This window comes from Argentina silus (genome assembly GCF_951799395.1).
Source record: "Argentina silus genome assembly, chromosome: X".
Lineage (NCBI taxonomy): Eukaryota > Metazoa > Chordata > Actinopteri > Argentiniformes > Argentinidae > Argentina > Argentina silus.
The window spans coordinates 43668668-43683626 of record NC_139653.1 but is presented as its reverse complement, the minus strand read 5'-3'; the positions used below and the strand labels follow the sequence as shown (position 1 = coordinate 43683626).

At 42.6% G+C, this 14959-nt stretch overlaps 1 long non-coding RNA gene across 2 annotated transcripts; it reads right to left on the bottom strand.

Annotated features, from left to right (window-relative positions):
* Positions 1-4693: 4693 nt before the first annotated feature.
* LOC310823451 lies at positions 4694-14343 on the bottom strand. Of its 2 annotated transcripts, XR_014554942.1 has the most exons (7): positions 14292-14343; positions 11753-11791; positions 10126-10179; positions 9041-9073; positions 8085-8126; positions 6233-6337; positions 4694-5068 (listed from the first exon to the last, which is right to left on the bottom strand). It is a non-coding gene; the product is annotated as an uncharacterized lncRNA (long non-coding RNA). The 2 variants fall into 2 exon arrangements; XR_014554943.1 differs by lacking the exon at positions 9041-9073.
* Positions 14344-14959: the final 616 nt, after the last annotated feature.

Below are 14959 nucleotides of genomic sequence, written 5' to 3'. Positions count from 1 at the left end.
ACACACACAGAGTTAGGGAGGAGATCAAAGAGCAACATGTCAGCAGGTTATGATTTGCATGGCTCTACTGATATATCAAACCAACCTTCAGCTGTGTCAACATACAGCTAATAAGTGGGTCTCTATGTGTGATACAGTATGTGATGTTTCCAACCTCTCCTCTTACAGTATGTAAACGAAAACGATTCGAATATTGTTAATTGAAATGTTCAAATCCTGAAATCCAACAATCATTATACCCACACCACAAACCCTTTACTGGCGACAGGATGTCAACGCTGTACAGTAGGGGCAACCTCTAATATTGATCTGCTGTTTTGCAAGTATTACAATGCAAAATAAACACAAATCTTAATTTCTATTTCTGGTTAACTTTAATGTATTTCATCATGCACTTTTAAGAACCCGACAGTTGAAATAAATAGGCTTACTGTTGACCTACATGAGTCAAATAATTGCTAAGTAAACCGTAACACCATAGCTAAAAATAGTTCTTGTGAAATGACCCTCATTAGCTAAGGGCACAAATTCCCCATATTCTGTAATGGCGGGAAATGATTATCATCTTGACTCAGTGTCCAAAATGTTATTATTTTCATGGCCTTTTATGTTTATCTGACTTCACTGGTGGGTGGATTTAGCTGTGTGTGTGTGTGTGTGTGTGTGTGTGTGTGTGTGTGTGTGTGTGTGTGTGTGTGTGTGTGTGTGCGCGCGCGCGCGTGCGTGTGTAACCAGAATTTAACAAATTCTTTCCCCCTATGTAAATCAATGCTATGTAAAAAGAGGTGTGACAAAACACATACTGTACACAATGTACCATTAATTTGTATGAGACAACAATGTAAGCTTTTGTATCATGAGTGAGAGAAAGAGAGAGAGGGGGGGGGGGGGGGGGAGTCAGTTAAGATTGATTGAATATTCATAAATGTGTTTCCTAGTTTTACATTTGTCACTACCACCTCTGTCACTGACTTTGAGGGTTGAATGTAAGGAATCCAACCTGATTCCACTGGTCTTAGAAGCCCTGATCAAGATTCTGTTCTATTGGCAAAGGTTCTCTAACAGGAGTTCAACACAGTCTTGCTGGAGTAGTTTTATTGATTGTGTTAGCCTGCAGATCCAGTACGCACTAATGGCTTCCTCCAGCTATTAAAGATGCCTCTCCCTGACCGATCTTGGCTCCCTGACGACCAGTGGGCACCTGGGCTCCTTGACGACCAGTGGTGTCTTAACAGGGCCAGAGTCTGTTTCATAACACACTGACCGAAGTCAGCATAGATACGCTAGCATTCTCTCTCTGTCTCTCTCTCACACACATTCTCACATTACCTCTGCTCTAATGGAGGGCGACACTCAAACTGTGTTTCAGTCGGTCATCATTAACTAACATGTATTACAGTATGCTGTGTGTCACACAAAGTCATATCTAAGCGACAAAGTCATTCATGTCAACAATAACAACTTATTTATTTTTTTATTACATTACCTATGTTCATCATTTCAGTTTCACAATGTCAGAATTTTAGCATGTGTCCATATCATTATTTTTCCAGGAATGTCTATATGGTAAATCAACCTACATTGCTAATGTGGGATAGAATTGTTGTGGATAAGACAAACCGTCCTATTGAAATGTATGCCTATCTGTCTATCCTTTCAGATGGTATTACATTCGCAATTAGTGAAAGTGCAATTCAGTTCACCGCTGACTCATACTTTGGTTAGACATGCTACCAAAGGACTTTCCTATGAATGCCCCTTTCAACCTTAATTACAAGTAAAGAACCTTATTATACAATCATAGGTTGCATTGTATGTGCTGTAATACGCCAGTACTTACAGTACGGCCTACTTATTTTCTCTATCAAGTAAAATCAAGTCAGTACTACACATATATAATAATGTGGTATAACTGCTATAATAATAATATTGTATCATTCCCAAAACGTCGGCTAGTCCTACGGCAGTATTTCGGAGGGGAAAAAAGTAATTTCAGAAATCAGAATAGTAGCTACAGTGGTAAAGTTGAAACATTGTAACGTGGTCAGAGGAACAATGTCATGGTATTTTATGAAGTTCTATTGAGGTAAACTCGGTTTGAACTTTTTTTTGTAGATATTTTGAACCCTATATACATATGATTGAATTGATCAAAATAAGAACTTAATAAAGCAAATAAATAAAATGCAATCATCCGAAACAGCATCCTGTGTTATGCAGTAGTAGCCTATGGACTACTCGGGAAGCACGACTTTCTTGGGCTATTGCACCAAAACAAGGACACAAGCAGGACTCTTCTTAACAGCTACAGTTCATTTTTCCAGAATATGTGGGAACCACGACTCTTTCCTTGGCCGAACTCTAGGCTATAATAAAACGTATTTCTCTCCCTCCTATGTTGTTTATTGTGAATTCAGCGGAGCATCCCATACGTCCTCGAACGCTGGAGGATGCGCTCGCATCTCCCGCCCCAACGTTCCAAGGCACCCACACTAATTCGTCGTTCCTGAGAAAACTGCGTGGATACATCAACAACTTAAACTCACCCTCTTCCTCTCCCATGCGTTCGTCCTTCCAGGTGCAACAGAGCAGCATTAACCTCATTCACTCTCCGACCCGAAGCTCTGTGTGAGAGCCTGCCTCGGACGATGATAACCGTTCTCCGAACTGTGTCCGGCGGCCGTGTGTGTTGTGCTACTCGCCTCGGCTTTCCTCTCACAGCTTGGTACTGCTTCGGAAGATATGCGGCGATTCATTCGAAGAGGATGGGCCAATAAGCCAGTCGAGCTGGAGAGAGGAAGCTAGTGTTGGCCAACCGACAACAATCCCTGGAAAGTAAATGGAAAAATGTCTGCGCAGCAAAGACCTCAGAGGATGCGCAATGCACCCATCTGAGAGACAGGAATGTAAACATAAATTAGTTTCTTAAATAATAGTTCTACAAATATGTCATTATTCCAAAACATTTAAGCTGTAAGTAATTATTTGAGATAAAAGGAAGAGAAGAAGAATAATGGAAAAAACGAATGGCCACACAAATTAGTTTTCATTAAAACATTTTATTTCGTAATTTATTGAAGCAAATACAATGCCGGGATCTCCGGGAACAAGTCACATGTGCGTCGTGGAAATAAAAAGTGCAAAACCCAGTACTACAAATATTTCACCATTCCTCCTTTTTTGTTTAAATAAGATGGATAATAACCCACTACGGCACAGAAGACACGGGGCGACCCGGTGTGGCACGGCTCACTGGCAGTTCTATAACAGCACGTTAACAAGTACAAAGAACTGAATCAAGTGAGAGTCAAATTAGTACACAACACAGTACACACAGATTAATCGTGGGGTTTGTAGTACGCCTAAAGTGGATCTATCGTTGGTCAGTAATGCATTCAAAAGTAACTCAAGTATAGAGAGAAATAGGAAATCACCCTCACAGTAGACTAGGGGCTAACCTACACACACAGACACACACATTAAAAAGCTCTTAATAACAGTATAACAATTCTCAACAGTGAATAAATGCATATGCATATGCAAAAGTAACAAAAAAGCAACAATATCATGACAGTTTTTTGTCATACCGAGTTCACAAACCTGGTTATAATTGTATGAGCCAAGTTCATTATGGTGCAGACATATGAAACTTGAGAATGAAACAATAGTTTGCATAAATGAAAGTAACTGCATGGGAACCTAAAATGATATACGTTCTAATCCAAGCTGACTGAAGCACCTTATCCCAGACTCTAGGAAAATTGTACATAATTAATACATCGAAATGTGCAGTTCATACATGCCAGAGCAGTATATATATATATATATACTATTCTTCTGTGACATCTGCTTTTCTTATGAACTACAAACATACAAATCATTAACAAATACTGCGTTTCAAAAATATTTGGGTACAAACTACCTACATATATTTTGATTGTCATCAGCTTTCACCATATTTCAGAGCAAAAATCTGCTCTTCATACTTCACAAGTTTGGCAACGTTAAGGTAAAGATACTGAGGAATACTTAACCAAGGCACTTGAAATTGGCAATGTTTCTAACGGCAGATGGGCGGTGAAGACTACCCACACACCCACGATGCCCGCTGCTATTTTACCCAGGTCTAAAAATAGCAGCAGGGATGATATGGAGCCAGAGGCTTCTGAAAATGGCCAAAGTTTATCAGCACTTTGACAGACCTCTGGGAGCTCAACCCAGGAATGTGACGACCCGGAACTTTGGCACACAGTAACCATGGTTATACTGCAGAGTGGAATGAACAGTACTGTACTGGAGATGTTTTATAGTCCTGACAAAGGCCTGCATAGAGCACCTCTCTGAGCGGTGCAGAGAAACTCACTACCTGCTTGAACAACAAACACATACACCACACACAATCTCACGCACATGCTTGGACGCACTCGCACACACACACAAGCACACGTGCTTCCCATACACACTCACGCACACGCTTGTTCACGCTTGCTCGCATGCATGCACGCACACACTTAACACACACACTCACGCTTGCTCACGCTCACACACGCACGCACGCACGCACACAAACACACAACTACACACACACACACACAGACAGACGGACAGACAGACAGACAGACAGACAGACAGACACACACACACATACACACACACACACACACACACACACACGCACGCACGCAGGCACACACACACACACACACGTAGCAAGTTAGGTTAGACGTCTCCTAATGGGTGACTACTACAGTACCAAAAGGGGACCATCACAGACATGATTGTAGGAGTTCATAGACGTGACCATTACAATGATAAAGACACAATCAATAAAACCAGTCACATCAAGTGTGTGCAGAATTCTGGGTCGGTGGGTTTGTATAAAAAAATACTTTGAAGTCAAATAAGTACAAAGTATTCTTACAAACTGAAATGGGGGATTTGTTTTGCATATAAAATGTACATTCTAGATCATGCAGTAGCACCATTGTTTCTTGAGCTCACTTCGCATCTCAAGACATCTTCTACTTCCGCCTTCCACAGTATTTGCCTTGGCATCCGGCAACACCTCCTGCTCAGAGAGAGAGAGAGAGAGAGAGAGAGAGATAGAGAGAGAGAGAGAGGGGGGGGGGTTAATACATGGCTCTACACAGACTTAAATATTATATTCAACATACAGTTTTTCAAAGATCAGGGGTTCAGTTTCCCAAAAGCTTAAGTTAAGTTCACTTTTGATGCCTCTGGGGCTGGGCTGTCGGGAGAAATTAAGTACTACTTAAGATACAAAGCTTTCAGGAAACTGACCCCTGTTGTGTGACCCCTGTCTGTCTTAGACATTTTCCTTTTCTCTGCCTGATACACATCACCTACACGCATACACCCTCAACGACCTGTCATTACACCTTACTTACATGTACAATTGTGATTAGGAGTGAAGCGAGGGAGGCTGGTGGAGGAATAAATCGGAGGACAGGCTCATTGCAATGCATGGAATGGAATGAGGAATGGTATCAAACATGTCATCCGATTTCTACCTCCACCAGCCTCCACCAGCCTCCACTGGAGTGAAGGCTGGTGTGGATAAGTTATTGTATAGAGCATGTGCAGTAGAATTCCAGCCATCAACTCAATACCTTATCGGCAAAGGTTTCTGCCCACCCTCCATCCCTCCCTCCCTCTATCCTCCCTTTATCCTCCCTCCCTCACTCCCTCTACCCTCCCTCTACTCTACTCTACTCTCCCTCCCTCCCTCCCTCCCTCTCCCCTCCCTGAAAGTAACAGACAGTAATAATGAACACTAACAACCAGCCATGTGTAGTAGAATTCCAGCCATCAACTCAATACCTTATCGGCAAAGGTTTCTGCCCACCCTCCATCCCTCCCTCCCTCTATCCTCCCTTTATCCTCCCTCCCTCACTCCCTCTACCCTCCCTCTACTCTCCCTCCCTCCCTCCCTCCCTCCCTCTCCCCTCCCTGAAAGTAACAGACAGTAATAATGAACACTAACAACCAACCATGTGTAGTAGAATTCTAGCCATCAACTCAATACCTTATCGGCAAAGGTTTCGTGTCAGGGGAGGTTGGTGGAGGTAGAAAGGAGGGTCATTGAACGGAATGAAGAACGGTACCAAGCACAGCATGACACAACGTGTTTGATACTATTCCTCATTCTGTTCCATGTCCTCCGATTTCTACCTCCACAAGCCTCCCCTGTTGTGTGTATATTCCATCGTACCTCTCCAGCCTCCTCCTACTCCTCCTGCTCCTACTCCTCCTGCTCCTCCCGCTACCCCTGCTCCTCCAAAGAAACCTTGGAGTCGGCCGTATTTGGCTGCTTTGGCTGCAAAACAAACCAGGGGAAAAAAAGGTCACCAGACAAAACTTACTGGAAAATCTTTAGTCTTTACAGGATTTCTGAGGCATTTATTTTGCTAGAAATGCTCTGTTGGCAAGCGTTAGTTCCAGGGTGATTCTAGTTTATTTTCTGACACACCCACAGTGCACAGATGGATGAACATTACAAGTGTGGACATCTGTTGGCTTGACCACAGCAGCCCAGAACTCCTGCTAGTCTGGTGAGTCAGTTAGCATATGCTAAATACAGGGGGGTCTATTGACATTCTCTTCTGCTATAAATCAATACTGTTAATTAGCTATCACAGATGTACAGATTGAGACTACATGTTAGGCATACAGTAGGTACACACCAGGGGGTGAATGCTTAAGGTGGAAAACTCGAGACCCGCACACTTAAGTCAAATAATTGAGCAAATTTGCCAGATTTACGCAATTGTCAGAGTTACGTTCGCAGTCGCGAGTTGTAGGTGATTTTGACACTACTTGATACACGATATAAGGACTATTGTGTGTAATACTATACTATAGGGACATCGGGACACACCCATGGGTAATTGTAATAGGAAAATATGTAAATAGCATATAATTTGGCAAAACCACAGCTATGCAAACCTCAGCTATGAGACTACAGCACGTGTGCAGGGGAGGCTGGTGGAGGTAGAAATCGGAGGACATTGCAATGCATGGATTGCCTGGAATGGAATGAGAAATGGTACACGTGTTTGATACCACTCCTCATTCCTTTCCATGCATTACAATGAGCCCGTCCACTGATTTCTACCTCCACCAGCCTCCCCGTGCTTGTCGTAAGCATGTTCACATATCAATATGGTAAATGTAAACCTAATCAAGACTCTCTGAACAGTTCAAATTAACAACCTCCAAGAAGTAACACACATTCAAAGAGAAAAAAACATCTGAGAAAGTGGATTCTAATTAGTCAAGACAAGAGCATATGCTGGGTCATATCTCAGTCATTATAGGTTGCGCTCTAAGCAAACATATGTGCTGCACAATACACTGATGGACAGGGAAGGTTTTTAATTAATATCAGGAAATCCAACTATTTCAATCAAATATCAGTACTGTATAACTCCATATTAAATCCTCCCAGTCACTCTATGTTCTAGCTCCTAAACTAGCTGGTGCAGTTATCTAAGAAACCTGTCGTGCTTTAAACAAAATAATCCCACCGGTAATAATCTTCCATGCTCAGGAAAATGCAGATTATCAGACCCTGTAACAGAGACTGGCACACCATGTGCACTGCCAAGAACACCCCGTTCAATCCCCCTTTTCCTAATCTCCTCCAGATAATCTGACATGACGGCATCTTACACTAAGTACAGACTGAATTAATCACAAAATGAGGGAATGAACTGGGGTGTGGGTGTATCAGATGACAAAGAAGCAAATCTATCTAGTGCACTACTGTATGTGGACCATCCAAACCTTCGACCACCCAAACTTCCACATCAGTGGAGGCTGGCAGAGGTAGAAGTCGGAGGGACAGGCTCATTGTAATGCATGGAACGGAATGAGAAATGGTATCAAACACACGTTTAATACCATTCCTCATTCAATTCCATGGATTACAATGAGCCTGTTGTCCTATTTCTACCTACACCAGCCTCCCCTGATGTGAACTAAGGTTTGGGTGAGTGAACAGGTGAGAGAGAGAGAGAACGGTGTGGTCTAAGGTATTGAGTATACAGGTGACATATCATTACCTTGTTGAGGTGTTAGTGGGGCCGTCTGGCCTGCTCCATATCCTACAAGTGAACAGAAAAAATGGTTATACTTTTGAAATGGGCTGAGATTGTAGGGAAGGAGATGATTTGTACAGTTAGTGACTATTGTGAAAAGTATTGTTTGAAATCGCAGGATGTAGTAGAATCTTGAAGGACCGAAGTTGTTTAAAAGAGTGAAACTTTACAGCTAAATTAGCTAATAAGATAGATAGCAATTCTTTTTATCAGAAGTCATTAAAAAATCTATTAATTATTTCCAGGGGGTAGGGTCACATTATTGAGCTATCCTTTAATTCAGTTAAGTTTTTAATCAGATCAGGTGAGAGTAATTGGGAATGAATGGCGTGTATTTGTTAAAATGAAAAAGCCCCAAATGTGTTTTGCTTTGTACCCTAACACCAAGATCATCATTTGACCAGTCAAAGGTTTGGCACTTGGGTGGATTGAGTCATTGGATTACAATAGCAGTTGGAGCTTTTGAATTTAAAGTTGTTAATTTACCAGCAGTGTGTGTGTGTGTGTGTGTGTGTGTGTGTGTGTGTGTGTGTGTGTGTGTGTGTGTGTGTGTGTGTGTGTGTGTGTGTGTGTGTGTGTGTGTGTGTGTGTGTGTATGCGATATTTTGCTCCTCGGATACAACTAATGGATACTTGATTGTCATGGTCAGTCAGTGCAGCTGAGAAAAGAGGCTAAAAGTGCAAGTCAGAGAGAGAGAGAGAGAGAGGGGGCAGAAGACCCCCAACAAAACCAAACAATGGGCACCACCAGGGTTCCCCATCAACTTAATAATGGAGGGAAATTAAGCCATAGGGTGGAGAAGTTGGCTGTTCCTGTCAATTATCTTCTCTGGGTCAGTTAGTTCCCCTCTCTCGTTCTCTCTGGGATGTTAGCTCAGGAGGGGAAGTGAGTGACAGGTCTGTTTGTCTGTCCTTGTTACCTGTCTGTCGGCAATTCGGCTTTACTCCACCTCCTGATCCAGAAACAGGGGTGAACATGGACGGTTAAAGAGCGAACGGTGCACTAGGACTTGGTACTAACCAGGGGAGGCTGGTGGAGGTAGAAATGGAGGATGGGCTCATTGTGATGGAATGGAATGAGGAATGGTATAAAACGTGTGAAACACCCATCCTCTGATTTCTGCCTCCACCAGCCTCTCTTGGTACTAACCGTGTCTAGGTTCAACGACTAGGTCATTTGTGTAGGGTAGAGTAATGTGTAAAATGTAGTGTGTTCTATTCTTAATACAGGTTAAATACTGCAAACCTACTGCATCTCTGTGCAGCTTTGTATCCTAGCTAACCTCTGTAGGAATTGAATAATTGGTACAGTAATTGGCATAGGCTGACTGGGCCTAGGTTGGATTCAAAGGCAACCAGCAGTAATAATAACAACATAATGTCAAATGACATGATGAAAACTCCTCAATTACACATTGAAGTGATTGATTGGAAATTGCTTAGAAAGGAGCACTGAAAGCATTGTTGTAAGCACCCTAAACCTGCACCACTTTACTGAACAACTGTATACAGTACAGTGAACTAAACGAACCACAAAGACTGGTTCAAACCACAAACTGTTTTGTTCCAGTTTTTTTTTTTATTATTACTTCCTGGGGGAAGATGTTACAGTACATAATGTATACCCCCTGAGGGCTGTTCTTTGCTCTTCCCTTCCCTTCCCTCACTCTCTCTATGATAAATGTTCCTGTTCGGTTCCCTCTGTGGAAGTTGCCATTGATTAATGGCCCAGACCATAGTCCTCAATAGACAAAAGAACAAGGCATTCTGAGTTTACGATATAATACATAGTTCTTAGGGGTCACAGTATGACTTCTTCCAGCTATTTCAGAATGGGCCAGCTGAAACCACAAGTCTGGAAAATGACATCCAACACATCCAATAACTCTTATACTGTACACACACACGCACACACGCACACACGCACACACACACACACACACACACACACACACACACATCATCTGATTTGCAGATACAGGTTGGGTCAAAACAAAACTCTTACCTGGGTAGGCTTGTTGTGGGTAGCCTCCTTGTTGCGGGTAGCCAACACCGGCACCTGTAAGATCATCACAACTCTGAGCCACAGACTCAACAACAGAATGGATGAGAAGTTAAAGGGGCAATCTGGGATTCAAACAATAACAAAGCAATAAAATAACCCCATCACTTTTTTGGTAAACAGCTGAGGGATAGAGCTGGAGAAATGTTATCACTCTCAAATTCATAGACAGAGCTATGGATGCCATGACTGACCATCAATGAGATCAAAATGATAGTTTAAACCATGTTTTGGAGCTATACAGTGTATGTTTACAATTACATAGCATACCTTATATTTTGGGTTCTGATGGGGTAAGACATTTGAACTAAGTTCATGATGCATTTATAAGTTATATTCTTGAAGAGTCAATGGCTATATATTATTTATTGAAAACAATGTACCAATCCCAGATTGCCCCTTTAACACTATGGTTTCATTTATCTCCATTCAGGTTGGCTAGAGAATCAACTTATGCATGTATATATAGTTGTATTGACTGAAACTACCAATGACCGGGTCCAAATGTTGCCAAATAACTAACCATTGGGCTTCAAAGTCACAAGCAGTCTGTATACAAATCTACCAGGCTATACATACAGCTGGGCATGTTATGCTGAATCCTCCAATTGAGCATTCATTTTCATATTACAAGTTCTACCATCTTGTGTCACATTTCAAACAGCAAGCAGGCAGTGTGTTACAGGGTGCTTAGTCAGTGAATATTTGAATATTTTACCAAAAAAGAAAGATTATAGCTGGAGGCATAATGAGTGTGTATACACAGGACGAGGAGAGAGAGAGGTCTCCACACTTCTGGGCCACAGTGATAACACTCATCTTTTACTCATCTTTTACCAAGGAGAGGAAGAGAGGAGAGGAGGAGAGGAGGAGAGGATAGGAGGAGGAGAGGATGAGAGGGGGGTAGGAGGAGAGAATAGGAGGACGAGGAGAGAGAGAAGTCTCCACACTGCTGGGCCACAGTGATAACACTCATCTTTTACCAAGGAGAGGAGGAGAGGATAGGAGGAGAGGATGGGAGGAGAGGATGGGAGGAGAGGAGGAGAGGATAGGAGGAGAGGAGGAGAGGATAGGAGGAGAGAAAGAGAGGAAGAGAGGAGAAAAGGATAGGAGAGGATGGGAGGAGAGGATAGGAAGAACAGAGGATGAGAGGGGGATAGGAGGTGAGGATATGAGGAGAGCAAGAGAGGAGGAGAGGAGGAGAGTAGAGGATAGGAAGAGAGGATGAGAGGATAGGAGAGGATAGGAGGAGAGGAAGAGAGGATAGGAGGAGAGGATAGGAAGAGAGGATAGGAAGAGAGTAGGAGAGAAAGAGAGGATAGGAGGAGAGGAGGAGAGGAGGAGAGGAGGAGAGGAGGAGAGGAAACTCAACCAATATATCACATCATAACTGGAGCTTACACAACCATAGTAAAACACTTTGAGAACTCCACAGAGGTAATAATAATACTGAGGAGAGTCATAGATGCTGTCGCCCTGCCAATGTGCTATCATTATCCGAATATAATGAAAAAGACGGCCAGCACTCGCAAATCACAACAACAGGGCAGTGTGGGACAGTAATTCTCACCTGGTTGATACCCACCAGCCACGCCCAGGTTGCCATAGCCTATTAGAAAGAGAGGGAGAGAGTATATAATTGAAGATAATATATTTCTGAGTCTATCCACAATTAATGTATCATCTAAGCACAATCATATACAGTACTACACTGCGTGCCTAACAACTCCCCCTACCCGTGACAATGTTGACGATAAATCACAGCCTCTCAGGCATTATGGCACAATTACTTCACGTATGGCCAACCAGTTCAATCTGTTCAAACTGTAGCTCTCCAGTTTCCAACAGAACAACATAGTACAGTTGAATACTGTAGCTCAGGACCTCTGACTCATAACACACTATCGTTATGAGTAGACTCTCCAGAGGATCGTGCTACCTCTAAGGGCGCTTTCACACCTAGTTCGTTTGCTAAAGTTCGACTCAATGTTCGCTTGGTTGTTACGTTGTATTTTTTATTTTTTTATTTGGTCCGGTTCGTTTCGCATTGCCCTATTCCAAGCGCACCACACTTCTATGAAAAAAAAAATCATGTCCACGATCGTTCGCTCACGATCGTTCGCTCGTTGGCCAGAAATTTTGCCGGGGTTCAACAAACAAATCGCACACTATATCAGATTCCACACTTCACAGTCCAAAGGTTATCAAAAGGACACACAGTCACAACAAAAACAAAAAGTCCAAAACAAAAATATATATTTTGAATAAATGAAGGTGCATAGGCCTACGTAATAATTTAGTAACTCACCACGGTCTGGGTCATCTGTATGAATTAGCGGAGATGATTGGGTAGGAGCCGGAGGATTCTTGACAAATGACTTGATAATGTTCGGCGGGTTACTTGTTGGTCTTGTCCCTAGTATTTTGTCCAGGTGGGAACTTGTCCTTCTCATCCCCCCGAGCTGCCACTTCTCCTTAGGACATCGAGCCCTTGATATATTGTTGCCTGAGTTGTTTTTACCTTTAAGCGGCACTGCTCACGGGTTCGATGAAATCCCCTGTCGCGCAACTCGTTACTGAACATGAATGTATGGCATTTTTGTGTGTTTTCTCGAGCTGTTCTTTTAAGAAGTCGTCCGCCCATATTTCCAAGACGCATTTGACCTCTTCATCGCTCCATGTGAGCCCCGGCTATTATTTTATTTTTTTTAACACCTTTTGTCTTTTTGCAGCTTTCGTTTCACAGCTGTCTGCTACCTGCATTCTATTTTTGCTAACATCAACAAATAGTTTATTTTCTGTGATTTGTCCGGACCTTTGCTAAATTGTGTTCACACTAGTAAAGAACCGCACCACTGTTCGAATGGAAGGGGACCTTTTTTTGCGGAGAACGGTCCGATTGTTTGGTGCGCACCCAAGTTCAGATGGAGTGTTCACACTTGTCCAAATCATCCGAACTGAGCAAAATGTTTGCTAAATCCGCACCAAACGAGGTAGGTGTGAAAGCGCTTTGATGTTGTACAAACCCTTACAAACTCCAGCTCTGACAGTAATCAGGCTCCACAGGGAATAGCTGTTGTTTTGATTTCCTCATTGTTGCCATTCTTGCCTAACAGTGCTGTAAACACTGGGGGAAATCACTACTGCCTGGCTTTAATATGACTCAACGATCAGGAAACACAGATATGGTGCATTTTGCAACCAAGGGTATTATAGTAAACGAAAACTAAAACTAAAACTAGCCATGAAGAAACATATTTGGAAACTGAATCTAAAATAAGAAACGACCCCCAATAAACTAAACTAAACTGAAACTCGGATCTTAGTCTCTTCTCTTATGTAAATAAAGTAAAAAACAACATCATTTTCTTATTGTTTTAGTTTGGGGTGGGTGTGGTGGTGGTGGTGGTTTGTGTGTGTGTGTGTGTGTATGTGTGTGTGTGTGTGTGTGTGTGTGTGTGTGTGTGTGTGTGTGTGTGGAGAGGGGGGGGGGGGTGGTTATCAATGCTCAAAACCGATGGGCTTGTTGTCCTCATGCCTGTCCTTTGATAGGCTCGCTTCTGCATCATCATCACTAGCTAACTGTTGATCTTTTAGTCAAAACAGCGAGCAAACATTGTTAACATGGCGCCTGAGGCCCAAGCACCAAGGCCCAGAGTCGATCAAAAGAGACAAAGCTCTGCTTGGGATTACTTTGAGGACTGAGTCCACAATGAGAAAAGAAAATTCATTGGAAGTTCCAGAAGATAGCAGCCATATGATATGTGAGTGTCTCATGAGTATATTATCTGTTGATGTTCCCTTCCTTCCTTGATTCTTACAGCACTTTAATTGAAACATTTCCTGTAAATTCCACCCCTGAAAGTAAAACTAAAACTAAAACTTACAGAATATAAAAACTAAATAGCTATGGATCTCCAAAATAAAAACTAACAAACAGGACTAAAAACTATACTGAATTGGAAATTAAATGTGTCTGTGTGTCTGTGTGTGTGTGTGTGTGTGTGTGTGTGTGTGTGTGTGTGTGTGTGTGTGTGTGTGTGTGTGTGTGTCTGTGTGTGTGTGTCTGTGTCTGTGTGCGTGTTTTCCTGTGTGTGTGGGGCTTTTACCTGGTTTAGGTGGTTTACCTCCTGTTCCCACTCCGGCTCCAGCACCCAGACCAACGCCTGCAGGATACCTCAAACCTGAAATAGCAAACACAAGATTGGGTAAGTCCTCCAAACTTGAGACTAGCAACACTGTTTTGTCCTTGAAGGTCATCAGAAAAATTACATTCGGTGAGTGTAGATGACATAAAAGGTACACTGTGAGGTCAGCCTAAAGGTCAAATGATAACCCAGAGGTCATGGTACAGGGCTGTGGTATAATTTTGGCCTACTCCTCTTCTCCTCCTCCTTTCGCCACCTCTCCTCTCCTTCCTTCTCTTCTCCCCACCTCTGCTCTCTCATAAATACCCTGTCAGTAATAACCTTGACCAAATGACCATACAAGTATCGTTCTGAATTATGATGACAAAGAAAAAGCAGCTTTATTCCTGACATGACCCCATAGCACTCAGTCACAGAATGCAGTTAGCCACTTTTTGTTTTCAAAACATCCACATGCAAGGCCTTTTCAGTTTGTGTCTTGGTCACAGTGTAAGGTGAGAAGGGAATCACGACTCTAGCCTCAGATTGAGAATCGCCCTCTGACAGAAAGTGGCTGAAATGTCACATGCACAGTGGGTTCAAAAGCCATGGCAAGCCATTCCCCCTGGGTCAAGCTTGATGTTATCTGA